This window comes from Pleurodeles waltl, chromosome 3_1, assembly GCF_031143425.1.
Source record: "Pleurodeles waltl isolate 20211129_DDA chromosome 3_1, aPleWal1.hap1.20221129, whole genome shotgun sequence".
Taxonomy (NCBI): Eukaryota; Metazoa; Chordata; class Amphibia; order Caudata; family Salamandridae; genus Pleurodeles; species Pleurodeles waltl.
This window is the reverse complement of record NC_090440.1, coordinates 1,346,952,410-1,346,964,487: the sequence shown is the minus strand read 5'-3', so window position 1 is coordinate 1,346,964,487 and position 12,078 is coordinate 1,346,952,410.

The window sequence follows — 12,078 nt, the reverse complement described above, 5'->3', positions numbered from 1 at the left end:
AGAAATTAAGCACTGATTGATCCTACAGTGTTGGAACACGGGGATGGTTCCATCATATATGCAGTGGCGAGACAAAATGGCACGTATGGAAGCTTTCGCGGAGGTTATGCTAAGCGAGTAGGGGCTTTTCAGAGATTTAAGGCCACTTGGGTGCCCTTTTCACGGTATAGTTCCATCGATAAACTGTATCAATGCGATTATTCTGAACTGGTGTGATTCCAGTGTTGTGCGCTGTAATCAGTTTAAGTACCCAAGCTACATGACTCCCTGGTTTAACCCAGATTCTTTAGATCTTACTGTCAATTCTGTTTGAGTGCTCCCGTTATTGAATGTGCCTCTCTGAACTGGTAATGTATTTTATTCAGTTTCTGGTTTTCTCTTTTCTGCACGCTTGCACTTTATAGTACCCTTTTGCACCTTACTGCTCAGGAATTTTTTTAGGCGATCTGTTAGCCTTGTCAAATGTTAGCAACTTTGAATGCACTTCATTTAGCAGTAATTTGTACTTTTCCGTTTCTTTGCGCTTTAAATAATGGGCCTATGTTCTATAATGAATTGTCAATGTGGTTGGGAACTTTCATTTTTGTCAATTAGTTTGCAACAAGAATGATGGATGGTTTATTGTATACTGAACTAGTTCCCACGTGATGTATTTTTAATTCCATCCTGCTCAAATAAAAATAAATAAATAAAATAAAGCATTACATCCTGGTTGGATACAATGGGCTACCTCCCTGACTGCCACTGATGTTGATTATGTTTTTGATCCAAAACTACAGACCCAAGAATTTCTCCAATATGAACTTGAATATTCCATGCCTCTTGACCATTACAGAATCATCATTTACACTGATGGTTCAGCTCAACCAGCTGTAGATACCAAGCACCAATAGACTGCAGCTTGTGCAGCCGTCTGTGAAGTTGAGCAATGGTAACTTCCACCCTCTACAAACTTACACGCAGTTCCTAGGGGATTGCACAGCACATCTTTCTGAGCTCAAAGCATTAGTCTTGTTGCTGGAAGATACGGATCCTGAAACGCTTATTGTCAGTGCTTAATTTGTGCTTGTTTTTCTGGTGCGGGGCACCAGCACTTATTTTTGAGGGCCGGCACTTCTTTTTCTGCCTCAAGCATTTACTGCTAGCAAAAGACACATGAGAAAGATGGAGGAAGAGAAAAACGAAAAAGCGTCACAAAGGGAGAAAGCAGACAGCTGCAAGAGTGAGTTGAAGGGACAGGGAGTAAATGGACTCAAGAGGCCTGAGATGGCTTCAGGATTACGCTGCCTCAGTATTCTGTGCTCTCACATTTAATTGCAGCAGCTGCGTGTTTCAGAGAAGAGCTTTGTGCACTGGCACGTTTTTATTTACCAATTAAGCACTGCTTATTGTGTGTACTCCTTCAATGAAATCTTACATTACTGGTGCCTTAATGGGTTCAGAGATTCGAAAGGAAGCACCATAAAACACATTTTTTGAAGGGGAAGGTGGCAGGTCTTAAGGACAAACTGCCACGGACATCTGTTGCTGCGATAACTCATTCTCATACGAGAGTGGATAATGACATTCTGGCTGCTGTGAATACGTCTGCAGACCGCAAGCCTTTATCAAATGCTTTTGCATACCCAAGCAATATTGTCTACCACTTAGGTGCCCAAAACATTGACTTTGTAATAATACCAGGGGTGGGTGATCGTGTGATCGCCAACCAATATCTTAGGCTAGAACTGATTAAAGCGGCTCATGAGGGTGTTGCTTCTGCCCATGCTGGTGTGGCAGCTACCAGCTCTCTGCTACAAAAATGCTATTAGTGGCATGGTCTATAAAAACAGTCCAAACAGTATGCCCTAAGCTGTGACATCTGGCAACAAATTTAAGGCTCCACCATTAAGCGCCCACTGCAGACTCCCCTCTTAATATCAAACAAACCTATGCAGTGTCTGTACCTGGACCATTGCTGTCCCCTAAATTCAAATGGTGCATACAAATAGATTCTACTTGCAGTAGACTCTTGTTCCAGATTTCTATAGGTGTGGCCGTAATGATCGGCTAACACTCAAACAGTTATTGAAGATTTACAAGTCTTTAGTGGGACATCTGCAGGTGCAGCATTCCACTTGGACCAGGGTCCTGCTCTTGCCTCTAGGGCATACTGAGATGCCATTGGAACAATGGGTGTTACAGTGCATTATTCTAGTACATACCAGCCTGAGGGAAATTCGATTGTGAAAAGGTAAAACTGTGACTTAAAGTAATCGTTAACAGCTAGAGTATTAGGATCAGGTCATAGTTGGATCCATCACTTGTATGGAGTCCAGAGAACATTCAATACTCTGCCTAGAAAATCTTTGGGAGGCCATATCCCTTATGAAGTCCTGTTTAACATCCCTATGTACATCTCAGATCTTGATGGTCCTGGTGCGGTGGTGGCAGAAACACCTTTAGACATAAATTAAGGTGTCGCTGTCTTTCAGGAATTACAACAGTTCCAAGATGAACATTCCTCAACACATGCCGCCACTTCAACAACACCCACAGGTTGGATTCCAAAAATTGAGGATCTGGTTTGAGAAAAGATACTGTGAAGTAGGAATTTGTCCCATCCTACCGGGCATCGGTGCCAGTTTTTGGAATACAAGGTACAAGAACTGTTATTCAACCGCCACTCCCTGATTCTAAAGACAACCGTTTTATCTCCATTGATTACATAAAGTTGCATCATGTGGCCGATCCTGCACAGTAAACCACGAGGATACCAAGGAAGTTCCATTGCCCCTCTCACTACCATACAGGAGATACCTCTTCAAGCACTAAACAACACTGAAATTATTTCCCCGAGGTTAGGGGGCGGAGAAAGAACTTCTGTTGATTCCAGTACAACTTCAAGAAATGGCCAAATGTTAATCTGCAATTTACCAATGCAACACAAACTGAGGGAATTGTCTACGAAAAACCACTATTGGGTGCATCTACCACTTCACTTTCACCTGCACTGGTTCCAGTTTTTGTGCAGACTGCTTCTGATTATTTTGTCACCATTGATGAATTTTCTCCAATTTCTTCAGCATCACCTATTGCATAAGCACATTTTATACGTAAGCTTTTTAATTGGCTAAAAAATAACTATTTGATTAACTATCAAATAACTATTTGATTTGTCCATGGTACTATCAGTGGATTATATTGGCGTTGCATGCTCTCCTTTTATGGATTGCATTTGTTATTGCATTCTTTTTGCTAATACATGATCATTATCTTTCTGAACGCTGTCCTGTTGAATTGGTTTACCAGGTTTTAAAGCATTATGGGCCAGATGTATCAAAAAAGCGATTCGGTAATAGAGTTGTTTAAGAAATCGCTATTTCTGAGTCGCAAAATGGTATGTATCATATTTGCGATTCGGTAATAGCGATTTCTTAAAAATCGCAAATGCTATTACCGAATTGCAACTTGCGATACAGCCCCCATTCGCACCTATGGGCCTGTAGGCATTTCCCAAATAGCGAATTCCTAACTGGAATTCGCAATTTTGGAAATACAAAACCCCAGGGTGCTGGGGGCCTAAGGCCCCGTCTGCTGCACCCCAAAAATATTTTGGGGACATGTAAGGTGCACACATGCCAAAGGGGCATGTGTGCGTTACCTGTCAATTTAAAAAATGCATTTAAAAAAATTGGACATGGTTACCACAAAATTCAACTTGGTGGTAATAGCGATTCCTTAATGCCCAATTAGTAGTAAGGAATTGCTTGTTACATGTGGTTTAGAAATCGTAAATAAGGATTCCTTATTTACGATTTCTTATTTAGAGAATCGCAATTTGTGATTCTCTAAATGGGGTCGCAATTTTAAGGAATCGTTATTTTAGCGATTCCTTAAAATTGCGTTGTGAATGCCTTTCATACATGCTGAAAGGCATTTTTGCATTCGCAAACGGCCATTCGCACCGTTTGCAAATGCAAAAATGGTTGATACATCTGGCCCTATTTGTCCTCCCATTAAGTATGAAGGGACTTGTTTCTTGTGAATATTTCTGCTGTTCCAGTTCCTGATGGGACTGTTTGGGATAAAGTACTTTTTGATATATTTGGAGTGACTGAAATGATACAGATACCATAGGTTTTTAAAATTTCAAGTAATTACATTATTACACCTGTGGCTGTTTCTCATGACTGGCATGTTAAAACAGTTGATTCTGTGCTTTCTGAGCTTGAATATTATACTGTGTTTATGTTTGAAAGTGAAGATATTTCATGAACAGTGCAAATTATGGGGAAATGTTCTGTTAACATTATTATGAACTCCATTATTTACATCGAGTTAGTACGCCCAGAGTAGTTTTTAATTACATACAAGTAGAACATTGTCCGACTCCACCGCTGGGGACTTCCAAAACATATGTAGAGAAATGTACTTATTTTTCTGGACATGATGTCACAAATGCTGAGTCATATAATATTTCAAATTACCCGCATCAAAAACAAGAAAATGTTGCTAACGGACACTAAATTAAGTTATTCAGATTCATTTGTTTCCCAGTTGGCCATACAAGGCTATGAGTAGTGAAAAAAGTCAATAGACTTAAAAAAACAGTTTGGGTAACAAAAGATTGGCAGATACAAGGCATGGAGGCTTTGCTTAGAGCATCTTTAATTCGGTTACAGATGATTTTATTGAACTACACTGTTCAGCAAACAACTTGCCTTGGGATACCAAAAGTAAAAGAAATGAATGTGCCCAGTATTCCCTCCATAGCTACATTTGACATTTTGAAAAAATTGTGAACTTTTCAGAAGAACAGCTGAGTAGTATGGTTCAGAACAGTACCTTTAATGCATCACTTTCAGGTCCCAACGGGTGGTTACTGTGGCCAGTGGACACAAATGGTTGTCATGCGCATTTTCTCAACTCCACACAGCACTGAGGTATCATCACCACGTACAGCATGGATAAATTATGTCAGCAATGGTTGCAATCCTCCACATTGACAGCTGTAAAACAACACCTCCCTCTCCTTTCTAATGACATAGACTTACAAGATTTCCTGCTAGGTCCTAGAAAGTCATGTTCCAAAAGATTTCTGTATGCAATGTATAACAACATTTGGAAGCTTTTTCAAATCGAAGGTGTTGCTTGTTTAAGGCAAATAGACAAGGAAAGATTAGAGAAAGCATTGGCTGTTGTCCACAATGGTATGAACACACTGTCCACTCGTACATACACATTAAACAGCATTAATCTGCTATTGACATTTTTCAAAACCACAAGCCATTTTTACAATATTGGCAAAGTCAACTAAGGACCATCATGCAGTTTGGTTGGACTTTACAGGTTCTTAAGGTGGGGTGTGTGCCTTGGAAGCACGTGAACTCTAAGGAGTTTTTTTGCTGCATTTAACCTAACAACAGATTATGGCAAAAAAGGAAGATTGTGACATCACGCTTAAGTTAGAAAAGCTAGAAAAGTTGGATTTTACAGTAGCTAAAACACTATCATCTGTGTGGTTAAAACATGGGGTGATATCCTTGCCAATATCCACACTCCAATTCACCCCATGTTTTAAACACTTTCCTAAAGAAAGGTTTGAACATTTAGGAGATAGCTACATCCATGAGGTGTGGAAGCTGCCTTTTAATTTTAAATTCTTGTGTTATGAAAAAGAGGTTTTTCTTAGCAAGCGAATGCAAGACATCTGTAAGTCACTCAATGAATTGCAAACAGGTGCGTTGCACAGCACTTGTAATGCGTTGGCTGCTAACTTAGCCAGCTACTTGAAGGGTGTTTGTATCTCCGTGATTTGCCCTCTAATGGAAGTACTTGATGCTCAGTGTTGAAGGCTGTTGTGGGATGAGAGCAGGTGTCCCATGTGTGATTTCTGTTTCTCAAATAGTGACCTGTTTTAGAAATGTACATCCCACCCACGCAAGAGATAAAAGTTGCAAATTTGGGGCCTCACATTGCTACTTATAATGTTAATTTCAACAAGCTGAACAGACTAAAGGCACTATTGTTTCAAAAACACATGGGGCTCACATCTGCCTGTAAAACCTATGACCTGCAAGTGGTAAGGTTGTCAGCGGAGATACAGTCTCTTTTAAACTTTACAAGACACTTTTGTGAATTGATGAGTTGCATTTTAATGCGTACAGTACAGCAGGGATTTTGCACTTGTTTAAGGCTGTTTGGTCTAGTTTTGTAGGTACATTCCAGACTGTTCTTGGAGTAATACCTTTCGCCATTTATTTACTTTTTTATGTGTTTTTGGAGGTTTTCCGATTGTATTGGCACTAATTGGCGGTACCATGCTGTTGCTATTTTTGATTTGCAATGGTGGCCCCATCTCAACAAAGAAGATTGATGGTATTCCCACCAGCCCAACTGTGTTGTGAACGCTTGATGCAGTACTTTGGAGTTACACTATTGGAGAAACTTGATAAGGACTGCTTATTGTCATTTCAATCACTATTCTGCTGTGTGCAGCCTGTTTTCTGTTGCTTTTGGTGCTCTTTCGAACATGCAATGGAAGTGTAGCTTGTCCAGAAACCAGTACTTCCTGTGCACACAAATCTGATGATGTTCTCAATGAGGATTTTTTGCCGGAGTTGTTTCATTAGATTGTGATTGCTTCATGATGGCTTCTATGAGCCAGTCTTCTTGGATCAAGTCACATTTTTTCCCAGAGCCCCGACATCTGGTACAGCACGGAATGCTGCCGCCCTCAACTATGGCTATGGCTGAGGCTACAGATCATGTGTGCTTCTTTACCCTGTTGAAACAGGCTCTGGTGGTTTTATCGTCTTCCGAAGTAGAGTCTGTCCTGGATTCCATCATCACTGTTATGTTTGATGACCTCCTATGGGATTCCGGTGACTTTGAATTGGCACTATTTTTTTTCCAAACCATGAATTATTTCAATTCGGCTTTAAGCTTTGGCTTGCTCTGCTTGTTGACCTAGATGTTTTTATATCTTATATAGATTTATTTTCTTTTTAAATATTCTATAGATGTTATATGCTCATATGCTAGTTTTTTTTATTTTAGACTCTGCACCCCTATTTTGGGAAGATGAGGGTTTTATAGGACCTTAAGCACCTAGATTGGACACCCTTATTTTAGCTTTAGGCCCACTGCCTGTGCCTTTTATACCCACATTTTTTTTAATTAGTTTTCATCTTTTTAAGCACAGCCTGTTTTTAACTAGTTGTTTTTATATTTTAATCATCTGCCTCCTTCCTAGAAGACAGAGTTCACACTCCATATTTCTTTCATCATCCATTGTACAATGTGCACCTTGTGCCTTGTCAAGGCTGCCATGTATTGTACATGGTATACTAACTCGTGTTGCCTGCCCAGAAATCCAGGAGCCAGATTCCTATCCACTAGATACATCAGTATGTCATGCCTGTAGTTCGAACTCTGTATGGGTTATATTACCAACCCATAGGCCTAAAGAGGGTAGAGGGCATGACCATCCTGGGACGAGTACCACACTACAGACAGCTTTGCTGATGCTGACTATAGGAAACTGTTTTTTTGTTGCAGTACCCTCCACACATTTTGCCTGGTATTTGATGCAACTTTGACTAAAGTGCACTGGGTCCCTGCCAACCAGATGCCCTTGTATAATTGTTTCCCCAATTGGCCAATTCTTTAGCACCCTCTGTAAGTCCCTAGTAAATGGTACCCCTGATACGTAGGGCAGAGGTGCTAAAGAGGGTCCCTAAGAGCTGCAGCACGAAGTGTGCTACCCTAAGGGACCCCTCACAAAGCACATGACAGGCTGCCACTGCAGGCTGCATATCTTAGTGCAGTTAAAAGTGAACACATGACATGGCACACAGCTTGTGTGCATTGTCCCACTACATGCAATATATGTAAGTCACCCGTACAGCAGGCTTTACAGCTCTAAGGCAGGATGCATTATATTACATGTAAGGGCATATCTGCAAGAGCAGATATGCTCCTGCTACGTCTTTGTCAATTCTCAGACATAGTAAGTGGCCAGGGAAGCCATTTTCAATGCATGTGCTGGACACTGGTCACTGAATTCCCAGCTACATGATGGCTTCACTGAAGGTAGGGATATTTGGTCTCAAACATGTTGTATTAGTGAACCCACACTAATGCCAGTGGTGGGTTTACCAATACATGTACCCAGAGGCCACCTTAGAAGTGCCCCTTGAAAACCTGCCAGTATCTGGTGTGCTTGCTGAATGGGTTCTGCCAGCCTGCCACCTGAGACACTGTTCTGGCCCTCTGGGGTGAGAGCCTTCTGCTCTCTGGAGGCCCAGAACAAAAGCCTGTCTGGGAAGAGGGTGTAACACCCCCTCCCACAGGATGACCTGCTGATTAGCCTTCCTAACGTGGCAAGTCTCAAAGGGCTGCTGACTTTGAAATGATAATCTGGGTCCCCTCACAGGAGAGGAAGCCCCCCCCCTGTTCAGAGCCCACTTGGTCAGGTAGGCATGCCACGTCCAGGCTAGTACCACCCCTAAGGCTAGCTAAGCCGAGGTGAATACGATTTTTCAGAGGTAGCAATCTTTGAGAAGGCAAACCTAGGAATTCTAGGACAGGGTTATTCCCACTTCCCAAAGAATGTGGTCATTTAAGGGGTGTAGTGACTCCAAGGGTCATTAGCCTATTGGCTATTACCCTAAGCACCCCTAAGACCCCTAAATTCAGTATTTTGGAGAGTGCCCGGTACCAGAGAAGCAGATCCTGATGATCAAAGAAGACCAAGGACACAGAAAAGCTGCAAAAGGAGAAAAGAAGCAGCTGGCCTGGTACCAACCCCTTAGGCCTGTCTGCATCCCTTGTCCAAATCTGTGCCAAAGTCAACTCATCCTGCAGTTGTGACTCCAGAAACCCGGGAGGACTGCCTTCCTTCAATAAAGGCTCAAGAGCTCCCATGAACAGCGGATCTGTTCTCCAGCAAACTCTAAAAGAAGGGACACTGAAGCCTCTGGAAGTACCAAAAACCCTGACACGTGAAGTCACCACAGCTCTCGCAAGTTGAAGTGAACCACCAGTGCCAACAAGGTTTCCAAGCCCTCCAGAGTCCGAATCTACTGTGGTTTCAACCCTCTTTGCATTCGCGACTTTGCCTGCAGCCTCTGCACATAGCCCCCCTCCACCGCGACCGTTCCCGTAAAGAAATCCCACCACCTAAGGACCTCTCTGCGTCCATCGCCTCTGAGCAGTGGAGAAGAGAACCAAAAGTCCCTACCTGTGCCCGAGCATCGTGAGGCTTGAAGCCTGCTGTTGATTCAGACAGACTGGCCTACTGGCCAGAGCCTGCAGCCTCTTTTCACAGTGACCGATCGCCATTGAAAAGCATTGGGCACCCAATACTGTTTTGCAACCTGAACCTGGCCACCCTGTGCTGCTGTTGGTATACTAAGGTGCTGCCTTGGACCTTGCACACTACTCACCTTAACTCCTGGGGAATGGACTTGTAAGTCGCTGTACTCTTGTTTGCAGAACTTGTTTTTAGTCCCAAAGGATAACATTCTAGATCATACAGATATTGCACGGGGTGCACTTTTTAAAGTGAAAAAAACTCCTATTTAAAAAACGTACTTATGTGAACAATTTTTCTCTGATGCCTAAACATATATAAAGATACTGCCTATTTTTATAAATTGATGTAGATCTTCCTTTTGAATCGTGTATCTCATTTATTGACTATTATGTGTATTTGTGGATGTCTTGCACTCCTCTGTGTTAAGCCTAAGGCTGCTCAACCACACTACCTGTAAACAGTGCAATTTGTTATTGCATAGCAAACCCTGTCCACTCCCTGGTGAACCCCTGGACCCTTTACACGGTATTTACATTCCACATAAAGGGCCAGCTTTCTACATTGGTGCTGACTCGTCAGCTTCCCGAGACAATTGTCATCTGGACATCAGGCAGAACCCTGCTAGCCTATTCATGTACGGGGTCAGGGTTACTCCCTTAGATCGGGACAGGAATAAGTGTTACAAGCACTGTGCTCTCAGATCCAGACATAGGCCCTCATTATGATCATGGTGGGATGCCCTGCTGCCAACTATGCCAGCGGTCAATGGAAGACCGCTAGTGGCAGCGGTCGGCATCCCGCCAAATTATGAGGCCTGGAGCCTCACCGCCATTGATGACAGTGAGGGACGCCAAGCGCCATGCTGGTGGTCGGTGGCGAGGGTGGATGATGCTCCACCCTCACCGCCACGTCAGTCCAGACACCGGCAGGCCTATAATGAAGCAGTTCTAGGCGTGGCGATGTATGGAGGCGCGGCGATGCCCGCGGAGCAGCATCCATGGAGCCCTTCCCCCCCTAAGCAGCGCGACGGAAGAGGTAAGTGCTGCCCGAGAGGGAAGGGGGGCAGGGGGTTGTTTGTGAGTGTGAGAGTACATGGGGGTGTGCATGAGTGGATGTGTGGGGGGGATGTGTGTCTGAGTGTATGTATGGGTGTGTGCATGTAGGTGAATAGGTGCATGAGGATGTGGGAGGTTGGGCTTTGGAGGGGGACCTGTATGTAGGGGTGGGAGGTGGGAGATGGGGAGGGTCGAGCTGGGGGGCCTACATGGGGTTTTGGGAGAGGAGGGTTGGGGGGTGGGAGGTGTGACTGGATGTAGGGGCTTTGGGGGTGGGTGGGTGTAGTGGCAAGGGGGGCTGGTGTGTCGCATACATGTGACAGGAATGTGTATTCCTGTCCCCCGTATGCTTTCTGTCAGGGATTACCTGGTGGAAATGGGATCATAATCCCACTGCCAGCCCAGCCTCCACCACCTGGCTGAATGTGCCTACAGTTGGCCCAGCGGCCTGGTGGAGGGTGGTAGTGAACTGGCTGCTTTGCAGCCAGTTCACAGTCGGTTCAGAATATGGCGGTCTGGACCGCCACCGCCTGTGTGGCGGTCCAGACCGCCATGTTCATAATGACTGCCATAGAGTTTAAGCATTAATCTCTAGACTTTCTAGAATTATACAAAATGGTGGAGTTGTTTATCCTTTTTAAGTTGGTTGTAATGATGATTACCGTACTGTGGTTCATCTGCCTCATTATCACAGCCCACACGTTTTACACTAGAATGCAATTGCTTCAATAAATGTATTGAAATCCAGTTTGCATCTGGTGTCTGAGCCTTAGCATGTGTGAGTAACTGAGCGAAAGGGGTATGATCTGTTTCCATGACTTCCCTAAGGAATAAGAGTGTCAGGTTTAGGTTGCCACAAATCGCTTTTTTATTTACAGGGTTGGGTGAAGCCCTGCGGGCTAGCCAGCAGTTAGGTAGACAGCTTCCCACACTCGGTGGTGCTGCCATCCTAAACACACATTCTTATCATAATAGGAACCACATGACAATATCTGACAGGTGAGATGCAGTAAAGCTCATCATCAGATGTGAGCTGGACAGGACCGATTCATTGGCTAGAGCAATTGTATTGCTAGTGGCCCTTTGACGCCACAACTGGTTCAGAACCACTGGCTTTTCAGGGTTTGTCTTATCTTCCCTCAAGGACATGCCCTTTGATGGCTCCACCCTGGAGCGCTTAAAGACAGCAGAGCTACGGCCAGGCCTTTGGGGCTCTACAGGGCACCCGCCAACCCAGTCTGCCTTTCGCCCCTTCGGTAACTACGGTAGGGGCTACCAACCTTGTCCTTTCCAGCACAGCCGCCAAGGTCAAAAGGTTCCCCAGCCTTTTCGTGACTGTGGATTCAGTTCCCACAAACCATGTGGGAACACTAAGTTAGAGGTTGGGCCAGTCCATATCCTGCCCACACCCTGGTATCCGCAACCTCAAAACCTCTATAGTTTAGCCTTATACAAGCACGGGCAACCCAGCGGGGGCAGGATCCGCCATCATCTCTCTGATCTGATAGTCCATAACATTGGACATGTGGGTTGTACAAACCGCCCAGAGGGACTATTCCATTACCTTTCTAGAAACCTCCATCCCTGCCACCCACTTGTGACAGGCCATCTCAATTTACTCTGCCACGAAATGTTGGCCCTTTTGGGCAAAGGGGCCATCGAGAGGGTGTTGTCATCAGAAGTAGGTCATGGTTGCTATCCCTGCTACTGTCCAGTGCTTAA